At 42.0% G+C, this 13,394-nt stretch overlaps 1 long non-coding RNA gene across 1 annotated transcript in view; it reads left to right on the top strand.

The window, feature by feature from the left end:
• The window catches only part of LOC137422508 (uncharacterized), a 12,401-nt gene extending 823 nt beyond the window's left edge, over nucleotides 1-11,578 (top strand). Inside the window, exons 2-3 of the long non-coding RNA XR_010983492.2 lie at nucleotides 11,207-11,254; nucleotides 11,524-11,578. This is a non-coding gene — a long non-coding RNA (uncharacterized LOC137422508). The remainder of the gene's footprint in view (nucleotides 1-11,206; nucleotides 11,255-11,523) is intronic.
• The last annotated feature ends 1,816 nt before the right edge of the window (nucleotides 11,579-13,394 follow it).

Below are 13,394 nucleotides of genomic sequence, written 5' to 3'. Positions count from 1 at the left end.
TTAATTCTTCCCGCGTCACACTCCTTTCAAATAGCCTGATTTCTGACCATCAATTTGGATGCCGTAGCAATCACTGAACTATGGACATACAACTTCTCTCACAGTAAAGGACTTAGGTCAGAGGATCTAAATCTCAAACAAGAGATCAGGACTACTTTCCTGGTCAATACAATAGGAATTCAACACATTCTGACATCCTGCACTGCTTGTCAATATTACTGTCTGTGGCATCTGAGGACATCTTCCACCAAGCTTACTGACTTCCTTCATGCGTACAGTCAAAGCGTTGCTGTCAATGGTACCCTCTCCTCTCCCAGTGGAGGCTGTAGTGCCTCAAAACAGTGTATTAGGCCCAATCTTGTTATATTATGATGCACAGTCCCACTGAGACTGAGCTGCGTCACTCTCTGTTGATGTGGAGTTTATTGGATGAGCCACCTTCCAGAAACTGATTAATCGCACCATTCTCCTCGGGGTTTCACGCAAACAGTGCCCCACCATCTCATGTCATCTGCCATCCCATCATGGAATCCTTTATACCCCTATGACCTCTACCTAACACCTCCCTCTTACTTGTTCCCCTGTCTGTCTTTCCTCTGCTCCTCTTTTCCTTTTCTTGATTTCTCTTACTTGTGTCTAATTGTGGCCCCATTGTCAGTATCTTACCATATTACCTTCTGCCAAATTGCTCTTCTACGAGCTGAGATTTTGTATACAAATAAAGACATCACATTGAGTTTTTAATTCTTGCATCAAACCGATTTCTGGATTTTTGGGGTTTTGGACCTGAAACCGGTTTTGTCGAGTTTACAAATAAAAAACTTTCTAAGGAGTAAGTTATGTACACTTATTTACCATAGGGGTGAACACCATTGGGTAATCCTGTTTTGCAGTTTGCAAGTTTCTGAAAAGCTGGCCAGGGAACAAACATGGGGAAACTTTTGTGAATGGCACATGGTGTCTGTGTCAGTGGAAGCTTTTGAGCAGCAATAGGTTGCAATTTTAATCTTTCATCTCGAAGTTGGAGTTTCAATCAGATAACTTTAAATAGCTTCTTGGGGTTTGGGTAATGGGGTTGATGGTAAGCTCACTGCACTTTGCCTTTTGAGGAGCATCTTTAAAATACGACTTCTGCTCGCAGTCTCGTCTCGCTATTTGCGCTTTTCATTGCAATTGCGCGACATTGCGCTACAACCCTGGTGTTGGGCTGGCGGCTAGGGTGGCGGCTTAGGATCCGAGGATCCTGGGTTCGAATCCCGGTCGATCGCTGAATTAACGCCAGGGGGGTTGACTCAGCCTGTCATCCTTCCGAGGTCAGCTAATTGAGTACCAGTTCACTGGTAATTCCCTGTTTGTCGTTAAAGGCGGCAAAAAGGGTTGGCGTCAGGAAGGGCATCCGGCTGTAAAACATTGCTTCAAAAAGGGGACCAAAAAACAACAACAACCACGGTTCCCGAAAAAGGCCAACCCCCGCTTTGTGGGGAAAAATGGCCTCTAAAGGTGGTTTTATTTATTATTGCAAGAGTCAAGAAAGTGGTGACTAAGGAGCAGCAAACGTAAAGCCAAACGAAGGCAGCCATATACCCTGGCAAGGAAACGTAGGTGGGACGGTGGATTCTAATCTTTGACAACTGAAGAATTCCTGCTATTGTTGTTTGGATAAAGTTCACAGTTGCCAGAGGGGTCAGCTTTGGCAAGCCCATCTCAAACTGGCAATCCGGCTTGTCATGAAGGCCTAGCTTCCTGAGTAGTTTATCCTGGTCGTTTCCAGTTGCTAAACCCACTGGCTTGGGTCTTGGCCAAACCCACAGAAAGTAAAACGGGAAGAGAAACGGTTTTGCAAGCAACGCACCCTTGTGCGTGAGGACACCGGACAATGGAATAAAATGGTGATGGCAAACACCAGAATCTTTCAGGACCAACAAGTAATGGCCACCACATGACTGGGGTTACAAGCCTGCTGACCGGCACAAACATTTAAACAATTGATAGAAATAGATGGTGATGGTCAGGTCAAGGGTAGGTCAGGTTAGGTGTGGTTAGGTGTGTTTAGGTATAGTTAGATGAGGTTACGTGAGGTTACATGTTAATTGTTAGGTGTGGTTAAGTTAAAGGGTGTGTATGTGTGTTTGTTGCATGATTTACTTGTTTATTTGTCCTCTATCTTTCCTTTCTTGCCTTCTCGTTTTTTGTCTATGGAGAGGTGAATCTTGCAAATAGTTCTTGCAAAAAATCTTGCAAACAGTGCGAATCGTTTTTGTAGGGTTCACCTGACTGTGCCTGGATGTATTTGATGGTAGAGGAGTATCAGTTGAAACCTGAATCCTATCCAGGTTCCTCCTGATGACTATCTTTGGGTTTTTGCATTCCTCCTGACACTCCAGTGCTGTATTTGGTCAATGATCGAATAATGGTGAATTTCACTCTCCATGTCTCATCTCCTTGTGTTCTTTGTACCGGACTGCATCATCCAGATTGGGACTTTGAAAGCCAGTTAGAATGACGTCATTGCTTGTAACGATATGATCCAAGATTTCACAAGTTGGTGGAAAAACATTTTCTAAAACAGACATGGGCAAAGACAGGGCTGAGCCATTATAATTCTGGATGCATCTTGCCCTGATTACAGTGAGTATTTGTTTGGGTTTTGTGTTTTGTTTGTTTTGTTGTTTTGTTGTGCTTTCATTGAAAAGTAGTCATTGTCCCATCGGAGGTATATTTATTCAGCCATGCAAATTTTTAATCTGACATTCCTCCTTTGTTTCCACATATGTCGTGCTTAGCAGGGAGGTGTAGAACGGTTTAGTGTGTGTGTGTGTGTGTGTGTGTGTGTGTGTGTGTGTGTGTGTGTGTGTGTGTGTGTGTGTGTGTGTGTGTGTGTGTGTGCAGTGTTTTTAATGGAAATACTCTACTGTTTCTTATATCCTATGATATAAAATAAGGCAATGCTCTGTATGTACGTCTGTATGTACGTATGTATGTATGTCTATACGTGCATACGTATGTATGTCCGTATGTATGTCTGTATGTATCTCGATGTATGTCTGTATGCATGTACGTTCGTCCGTATCTATGTATGTGTGTATATATCTACGTATGTATCTACTTATGTATGGCTCTATCGATGAGCGATACGTATGTACGTCTGTATGTATGTAAGTCTGTATCTACGTATGTATGAATGCATGTACGCACGTTTGAAAATCATGGAAAAAGAACAGCTGGGCCAATCTCCACCAAGTTTTGCATACGCGCTGAGTGTTACGACCCAGTCCTTGGGTAGAGGGTTCGGGGTACAGACTATTGCTCCAGAGATCCTAATTGACGTACTCGGGAGGTCAATACATTCCCCATTTGTGGGTCGCGCCATTTAAGCAGCCAGTTATGACAGAGCGAGATTATCCGAATGCTTACGCAACCTTACACCCCCACTAAGTGATACACAGTATGCAAATGTATGCCAATCCACCAATGCAATGCAAATTCAAAAATGAATGCAGATTCTTTACTCAGGATAAATCAAAACACAGGAGATCAGCCTTGCTCAGCAATACACAATATCCAAATAAATGCCGATCCAGCAATGCAATGCAAGTTCAAAAAAAAAAAAGAGTACATATCCTTCACTCTGGATAAACCAAACTGCAGGATATATGACCAAGCAATAAAAAATAACAATAGGAAAATTCCACGGACATGTGGAGATAGAAAAATAATTAATTAATGAAGGACAGACAGGCGCCGGGACAAGACAGACATCACAATCAAACACCCCAACAAATATCCCTATCTAATCCCGGGAGGAGGGGGGGGGGGGGTAGAGGGGAGATGGAGTGGGAGAGGAGTAAGCAAAATAACAAAATAATTTTTGTCAGGGTATAAAATAAAAGTGGAAATGAAATAATGGAAAGAGAATGACTGGGAAGGGATTCAAGCCTGTTTTGGATGACTCCCTGCATCCCCGTCCCAGCCATAGACTCCAAAAATGGTGCCTTCACCCGCCTCTCTTCCTCGGGTCATATCTTCACCCTCCACGAGCCAATCAATCAGCGCAACTCTTCGAATTCCTCAAACACCAGGAAACAGCACCTTTCCTCTGGTTGGCGAAGACGATACTTGCCGAGCTCTACACGCTTCTGCGCTCTCCCATTTTGCTATCCGGCACCTCATGTACCAGGCCCCCATACGCCTTCTTCCTTACTAGTTCCACACCAGTCCCTCCTATGCATACAGTGCTTCCAACTGATAGCCCTCAGGAGGGATCATTGAACTTCTCCACAGATGGTCAAGTTCCTCGCCACAAAAACCGGGCACTCGTCCCTCTCTTTTTTGCCGCCTTTCACTTTTCCCACCAACACTCGAGCCAGCAAAACCTCCACACTGGCCGCGTGCACTTCTTCTTCTCTACTACCTTCTTCATCTCCTCCTCAAGCTACGAACTAAGTTCTGCCACATGAAACTATGTAGAGGCCTCGAGGGGGGGAAAGAAGGTAGATAAGGAAGGTCTTTTAACAGAAGAATGAAAATAAGATTAAGAAAATAAATAAAAAGGAGCTTTTCTGGTCCCACAGCCAACCTGACAAACCATGGAGATACACCTCGAATGTAGAGACATCCTTATTGTATCTCTTCCTTATTGCGCAATCCTGTCACTGTATTATTGAACATTATTGAAAACAAAAAACCCTGTGAACTTAGCATGAGTTTCTAGAGGGAATGGGTATTTACTACTACTGCTGAGGCATTATTACCCTGCGCATGCGAAGCCAAAAAGTGGGGTTAAGCAATTGATTCAGGTCCGTCTGTGCATCTGATCAGTTTATGATCGTCGGTTTATGATCGTCGGTTTATGATCGAGGAACAACTTGTTTAAATGGAATGTTGTATTTTGAACACTAATCGGAATATAAATAGGAAGACAAGTTTGCAGTTTTACTGTACTTTGGCTCAGAATTCGGTCTGACTGCGCATGCGTAGGGAAGAGTAAGTAGCAGTTTCAGAGATGTTGGCTTCATTAAACACCATAGAATGGAACGTCAATTGGCTTCATACCTGCATAGCCATATTCACCCCAATACTGTGCCTGTCATATTCCACACCCTCTCATGCTATGCAGTGTATATCGATATACAGTGGCCTGCAAAAGTATTCCCCTTTCCCACCACCCCCCTTCCAAAGTTTTCACATTTGATCCCACCTGAGCTTATCTCATGATGCTTTCAAATCATACTTAGTATATAGTCTTCACAAACTACTCCAAAGTGATGAAGGTAAAATGCAAATAAAATATGAATAAGTTGGAGTAACAGAGAAAATCCCATGACACCAGGAGCAAAGTATTGTTTATAAGGTTACAAAATAAGTGTAATAGGTTTCACTTGTATGTAATCAGTGGATTAAATTAAAAAATTAAGCTCCCCCACTTATCTAAGGAGTTTTAAGGTGAAATCCACTTGATCAACCAACAAGGCAAACATGAAGACAAAGGAGCTTTCCAATGAAGTCAGACATAAAGTGGTGGAGAAGCACTGTTCAGGAGAGGGTTCATATGAAGACTTCAAAGTCACTCATTATCCCTTTGAGTACGGTGAACTCCATCATTAAGAAGTGGAAGACTTATCGTACCAAGGGGATTTTCCCCACCGATGGGGATGCGTGTTCATGTGTATATCCTGTTAAGTTAGCTTTATCGTGGCGTTTTTCCAAGGACGCTTCTAATAACAAAACAAATGATAATAGCATAATATTAACGTTATTACAAAACAATATAAATACTAATAATATCCCACCTCCCCAGCTTATCGTGTCTTTTTCATGGGAGCAACGGCCTCAACCAGAAGTACACATATTATAAACCACAAACACGTATAATTACCTTTTTAAACAGTCGCTAATGCTGTTTAACACTAAACTGAAAGGAGGTTCGAGGAATCCGGGCATCAGTCAATGCTTATCATGTCGACAAGCACACCTGCTCGAAGATCTACTGTAATCTAGACACCCCACAAGGATTAATAACGCGACCCTTTCTGCTGCTTCTGTGGAGTTCTTCCAAGGTGTTTTTGTGGCGTTTTTCCAAAGCTGATTCTCATTACAAACTTAATAACAAGACCTATGATAATAGTATAATATTTATGATATTACGAAACAATATCCCCACTCCACAGTACAAGGGGTTTTATTACTTGCGATATTGCCACCTACCCCTGACACCCTTACAAAGGTAAATTTTATTATTGGGAATTTAGAATGGTGAGGCACGGTCTGATCTTTTCTATGACCTGATCTAACATAAATAATAGAAACAACATGACACCCTGCTGCTCTCTGCCATAGTTTCTGTGCCATGTTTGTGTAATGCAGTGATAATGGCTGACAGGTCATTGGAAGGTGACTTTGTGCAAATGCGAGGATGAAAAGAGCAGAAAAGGACATGCAATATCGGCAGAGCAGGTGTTTGAGGACATGAGCGTTGATGGCGTCTAGGCCCATTACACAATCATAGTCGAGGGTTGCCAGCAACTTCTCCATTTTCGCAGGTGAGAAAGACAACAGTGTCCAGAAGGATGAGTTGCTTGTGAGTAGGAAGGTCTTGTACAGGGAGCAGGGATTGAGTCGGCAATATTTGGAAACAAATACAGAATTGAGGCAATCGGCCTTCTCATGAGCAGTTCTCTGATCGGCTGTGGTGTTCTACTGAGGGGTAGGATGAAGGGGAAGCATGCACCAGAGATAGTCTTGACAAGGCACAAGGTCTGAGAAAGAAGAGCTCAGATTTGAGGTTGAGAAGATGTTTTTTTCTGGCTCTCTTGAGGGTACACACACTTGTTTGGCCTTTGTGAATGACATGAGATTACCTTTCTTGATGGCAAATGCTTTACAACAGGATTCAGTGTGCCACGGGTGAAATGATGGGTATAGTATCTTTTAAGGCAATATTTAGGCCCATTATGCAATTATGTATGTTTTTTTGTTGTTCTTAACGGCCACTAATATCCCACCTTGTGGGGTCGGCTGGGGGAAGCTTGGCCCAAGTCTTTCACGAACCGGCCTGGCAAAGCCTGACATTCGCCTAGTTAGAGCAGGAATTTGGAATGTGGCCATGGTGCAGGCAGGCGATACTCGCCTACTTTTTGGGAAGGACACCATGGGACCTTTAACATCCACCAACCCATGCTGGCAGACGGGACTCCCAGTTTAACGTCCAGCCGAAGGACGGCACACACATTGATGAATCACCCTGCCTATGAAACACCAAACTGACAGTTTATAGCTGGTTCGGGATTCAAACCCAGGCTAAATAGCTTAGAGCCGAGTGTGCGTACCTCTAGGCCATCCTGCCAGCCAAATGCAACTATCTATGGTGATAGGCCCTACCTGGAAAAAGTAATGATCATTCAGTTACAGCCTAACATAGAAGGTGGACAACAATATAAAGGCAATTTCTCAGTTTAAATTGTTCTTAAATGACTGTTCTTTGAATAGGTAACTCGAACAAATCTCAAGTTTCTGCTGAAGTATAAAGTCTTGACACATTGCCTCCATAAATCTATTTTGCCTCCATTATGTTGTGTCTCATCATCAGCACTGGTCTCACTGTCTTCCATGGACACAAGACTCCACCCCCATTCCCTGGCCCCCTCTCTCCCTCTTAGAGTATTTCATGATTTAAGGCCTGACGCACGTTGCCCGCATAGTCCCAGATGAATATCACTCGGTGGTCGAAATGTCGGTCCATAGCCTTACCCAAGGCGATCGTTTTCATTGGCGGTGCTTTCACTCTCAAGCATTAATCCTCCCGACTACACTTTCCCTTTCTTGACAAAGAAAAAAAGAGGGTGTAAGTCCTGGAAAACCCCTTATTGACAAAGAAAAAATGAGGGGGTAAGTCCTGGAAAACCCCTTATTGACAAAGAAAAATAGAGGATGCAAGTTCTGGAAAACTCCTTATTGGCAAAGAAACAAGAGGATGCAAGTCCTGGAAACCCCCTTATTGGCAAAGGAAAAAAAGACGATGCAAGTTCTGGAAAATCATTTATTGACAAAGAAAAAAAGATGGCACAAGTCCTGGAAAACCCTTTATTGACGAAGAAAAAAAAGAGGGTGAAAGTCCTGGAAAACCCTTTATTGACAAAGAAAAAATGAGGATCCAAGTCCTGGAAAACCCCTTATTGGCAAAGAAAAAAAGACGATGCAAGTTCTGGAAAATCATTTATTGACAAAGAAAAAAAGATGGCACAAGTCCTGGAAAACCCTTCATTGACAAAGAAAAAATGAGGGTCCAAGTCCTGGAAAACCCCTTATTGGCAAAGAAAAAAAGAGGGCGAAAGTCCTGGAAAACCCTTCATTGACAAAGAAAAAAAGAGGGCGAAAGTCCTGGAAAACCCTTTATTGACAAAGAAAAAAAGATGGTACAAATCCTGGAAAACCCTTTATTGACAAAGAAAAAAAGATGGTACAAATCCTGGAAAACCCTTCATTGACAAAGAAAAAAAAGAGGACGCAAGTCCGGGAAAACCCTTTATTGACAAAGAAAAAAAAGAGGGTGTAAGTCCTGGAAAACCCCTTATTGACAAAGAAAAAATGAGGGGGTAAGTCCTGGAAACCCCCTTATTGACAAAGCAAAAAAGAGGATGCAAGTTCTGGAAAACTCCTTGTTGGCAAAGAAACAAGAGGATGCAAGTCCTGGAAACCCCCTTATTGGCAAAGGAAAAAAAGACGATGCAAGTTCTGGAAAACCCTTTATTGACAAAGAAAAAAAGATGGCACAAGTCCTGGAAAACCTTTTATTGACAACGAAAAAAAAGATGGCGCAAGTCCTGGAAAACCCTTTATTGACAAAGAAAAAATGAGGGCGCAAGTCCTGGAAAACCCTTTATTGACAAAGAAAAAAGGAGGGTGCAAGTCCTGGAAAACCCTTTATTGACAAAGAAAAAAGGAGGGTGCAAGTCCTGGAAAACCCTTTATTGACAAAGAAAAAAGGAGGGTGCAAGTCCTGGAAAACCCTTTATTGACAAAGAAAAAAAGAGGGCGCAAGTCCTGGAAAACCCTTTATTGACAAAGGAGAAAAAGAGGGTGCAAGTCCTGGAAAACCCCAAGATACTGTATCAGGGCCTTGAAACAAGGGGAAAATTGAGAAAGAATAAACAAGGTAAACAAAGACAAATGCACTCTGCGTATCTTGGGCAAAATTATTGGAATAATCATCCCCTTGAAAGGAAAGTCAACTGACTATCCATTGAGGAAGAATTCTCAACCAGGGCAGTATGATGAACCACCACCAAAACGGAGCAACATATAGATGGCAATAAATTCGTTTAATCAATCAATGACAAAACATTTCAAATACACGTCCTTCACTTGTCAACATCTGAAATTCCGCAGAAATGCATTGAAACAGTTGCCAACAGCAGAGACTTGCAGGGTATAACGGTATTCCAAAGCAACATCCATGCTCCTTACTCAATCCTTTACAGGTATGGGAAAGGTTTTACAAAGGGCACGGTCTCTAAGGGGACGAAATTCTAAGAACGTCAGACAGCACAAAACAGAGGTCTCTCGAAAGGCTACGAGCTTACGTTTCAATCCGCTTCACTGCCCACAGCCCATTTGGCTTTTTAGGTTTTGCCTGCATGTAGTGAGGAATCCATTGTTCTTCCCTCTGCTCTAATCTTTGTTACCGGCTTGAATGTCTGAGAGCAAAGGCGCATTTGAGCAGAGCTAAAGCCGTCTGTTTAAATCTCAGTGTCGACAACAGGGCTTTGTGCTTTTTCACCGGGAAAGGAAATCTCTCCGCTTCATTTTAAAAGACGAAGCTCGTCTCAACAAAAAGGTTGAACAACCAAGACCACATCTGATCTCATTTGTTATTCTTTCTATCAAGTTGCCTCCAAAACTTGATCCTCGAGAAATATATTGGGCACGGATTAATGAAGCAAGATTATTGTGTCAGACTCAGACTACAAACTCCATGAAATAATCGTGGATTTTCCAACCAAAAGTCCTTATTTTGCATAGGATGTTGTTGTTTTTTGCAATAGTTGTATTTTTTGTACTTTTTGCATCAGTTTTTTTTGCATCAGTTGGTTTTTTTGAATCAGTTGTTTTATTTGCATCAGTTTTTTTTGCATCAGTTTTTTGCATCAATTGTTTTTTTGCATCAGTTGTTTTTTTGGCATCAGTTGTTTTTTTTTACATCAGTTGTTTGTTTGTTTTGCATGTTTTGTTTTCATCAGTTTTTTAGCATGTTATTTTGTTTTGCATCAGTTTTTTTTTTGCATCAGTTGTTTTTTCCATCAATTTTTTTGCATGGTTTTTTTGCATGTTTTGTTTAAATCAGTTTTTTAGCATGTTATTTTGTTTTGCATCAGTTGTTTTTTTGGCATCAGTTGTTTTTTTTACATCAGTTGTTTGTTTGTTTTGCATGTTTTGTTTTCATCAGTTTTTTAGCATGTTATTTTGTTTTGCATAAGTTGTTTTTTTGCATGTTGTTTTTTGCGTTTTTTATTTTTGCATCAGTTGTTTTTTTTGCATTTTTTTGCATCAGTTGTTTTTTCATCAGTTGTTTTTGCATCAGTTTTTTTTTTGCATCAGTTTTTTTTGCATCCGTTTTTTTGCATCAGTTGTTTTTTTTTGCATCAGTTGTTTTTTCCCCATCAGTTGTTTTTTGTTTTGGCATCAGTATTTTTTTCAACTTGCCACACGGAATATAGAATGGCGTTTCTTTTCGCACACGTCTTTGCTGGAAAGTTCACAGTAATGCCTTCGGACTCACCATTGCTTTGCTAACTTGACGAGCAGATTGGATTTGAACCAAGACCTTGATGAAAAAGCAACTAGCAGTCACACAATCTCGTCTTCCTGATGCACTTTGCCTGTTTTAAAAAGATTGCCGAAAAAGCTTCAGCCTGACATCCCATCCCACCCACAAATTCAAGCCAGACTGCACTAAAGCCCCTGGGCCCCTGAAACGAAAGTCTTTCAATGCATGCCGATGGGATAATTTACTTGGAATTTTTACTCCAATAAATGGATACTTGATTTTTTTTCACCATGTGTTTTCCACACTATGTGGTACTATAACCACATTGTACCAAACAATTATTCTCAGTCCATTTTGGAATAGTCATTTTCTGCCAACAGACTGCATTCTAATTGTGTTGACTGTCTTTTAATTATGTCATGTGTCTTCTCCATTAATACACAGATGAGAGAAGATGACAGCATGGAGTGATGATTCATTCAGATTTCATCTGTAAGTACCTGCTGAGCAATTGCTGAAGGACATAAACATGTCTTACTTTTAAAATATTAGTTCTTTGTATGCGTACACACTCAAAAAAACATGTTCAACCAATGCAGCGTATGGGAGGGAATGTTTGGTAATGTCAACTATGTAACAATTGGATTAAACAAAATGAGCAAACCCTTTAAAAAACAAAATGTCTGATGGAATTTTTCAATCGCTTTCCCAATTCCAGAGAGCATAAGCACCTAATAAAAATTTTTATTTGTTCATTTTAGAGTCCGCAGACAACTTCTCGGAGCATCGATGCTGCTGGAGCAATCCTGTATCAAGGAATGCACTGGGTGGTTTGCCGTTACGTTTCCCAGCATTAGTCTGGGAGGAATTTGGAATTTGGCCAGGGTCCTGGTGCACAACGGCATAATCTTGCAAAAGACACCGTGGGATCTTTTAATGTCCAAGCAATTAATGGTGGCAAATGAAACAATTGGCTTATTCTCCCTCGAAGGATCCCTCCCATTGATGATGCCAGCAAAGCACCATGACGAGTTTATAGTTGGGTCGGGAATCAAACCCAGGCAAGACAACTCATCAAATGGAAGTGCACTACCTCTCAGCTACCCCATCAGCTTATAATATATACAAGAACGGCCGCCATTTAGATGATGTCATTTTTCAAACATGAATTACATTTTTAAAATGTCTTTGTTACAGTGTATTAAATGGCATTATATATAATTATGTAGTCTTTAAAAAATTTTTTTTTGAAATTCGACTAAAAATAACTGTGTACGAGTTTTCTGAAAATCGTCACACCTCCCAGCCGGACCCTGTATGTATATATATATATTGTTGTGGATATGAGGATTGTGTTTTTTTTTATTGCTTTATTCTGGACCCTCCTGCCTCCAGTCTGTGTATAAAGGTCAAAGGTCGTTCCGTAGTTATTTCATAAACAATCACGTTAGCCAATCATAGATTTCCCCCTTGTTGACAGTTATTTCCTTATTCTGTGTATTAGGCTAAGGATTTGTTTTCCATTAATTGACACTCCATTGCACCGAATTCAAATAGATAGATCCCAATTCATTCCCAAAGCCCCATTCACAAAGCCTCGATTGCCAACTGCATTCGCCGCCATTGCCATGTCCTCTGTGCTCTGTGTGAACAGGAGGGGCGGGGTCGCCGGGAAGAGGCAAGCCCAGGGCGCGCCACGAGGGGCGGGGCTGTTCAGCCCCATGCCCAAATAAGGGAACAAGCCCGTAGCTCACCACGAGGGGCGCGCCGTTCGGCGCCATGTCCAAATAAGGAGGCAAGCCCGTGGCATTGCCATATAAGGTCACAGAGCACGGGGGGAGGGCGGTACCGAAACTGAGGAGGGCGTGTCACACCGGCGCTTGAGGATGAGATAGGCGTGCGAAGATCGCGCAACGGCAGATGGGTCCTGAAAAAGCACACGACGTCCCCACGGCAGCACGGAGAGCGAACCATTGAGCAAGACTGAGAGAGAGAAATGTGAGGGAGTGCCTGTATTGCGGCCATAGGCCGATACCCTCTCGGCCCTATTGCCGGTCGGTGAGACGCGAGGCTGTGTTTGCCGGGTTTTCGCCTCGACCCCAAAGCGTGGATCGGAGCACGCGCTTGGAGCCGGACCTCGACGCCTACCATCTGCCTGGACCCTCCTCTGCCGTCCCAAACCATCCATTCCATCCTTCTTGTGTACGTGAGTTTGTTTTGTTTGTTCTGTCCAGGGTATAAGTTAAGCCTGTGTAGGTAAGCTAGAGTTTTCACTGTGTCCTTCTGGTCTGTCCCTCTTTCTGCTTTATTTTATTATCTTTCCTTCTTCCTTGGGTTTCTTTGGTCCTGTAAATAGAAATAAATCATATTCGTATTTCAAACCTTTTTTTTGTCTTCTTCTTCTTCACATCCGCGTCGTCTTTGTCTTTTCCCCATTGAATATCTGTGGCGCGATTTTGGCCAACGTTCAGGAATCGGGTTAGTCGGGGTAACTGTTCGGGTGCGGCGGCCATCTGCTCGGCCAATTAACATCCTAGCCGCGTCCGTAACAATATATATATATATATATATATATTATTCCCAGATAAAAAAAATGATTTGATACATTATGCAATATGCAACCATAACCACA

Source organism: Myxine glutinosa, chromosome 2 (genome assembly GCF_964187855.1).
Source record: "Myxine glutinosa chromosome 2, kmMyxGlut1.1, whole genome shotgun sequence".
In the NCBI taxonomy this organism is placed as follows: Eukaryota; Metazoa; Chordata; class Myxini; order Myxiniformes; family Myxinidae; genus Myxine; species Myxine glutinosa.
The sequence above is the reverse complement of the archived record's forward strand: the minus strand, read 5'-3'. Positions and strand labels throughout refer to the sequence as shown.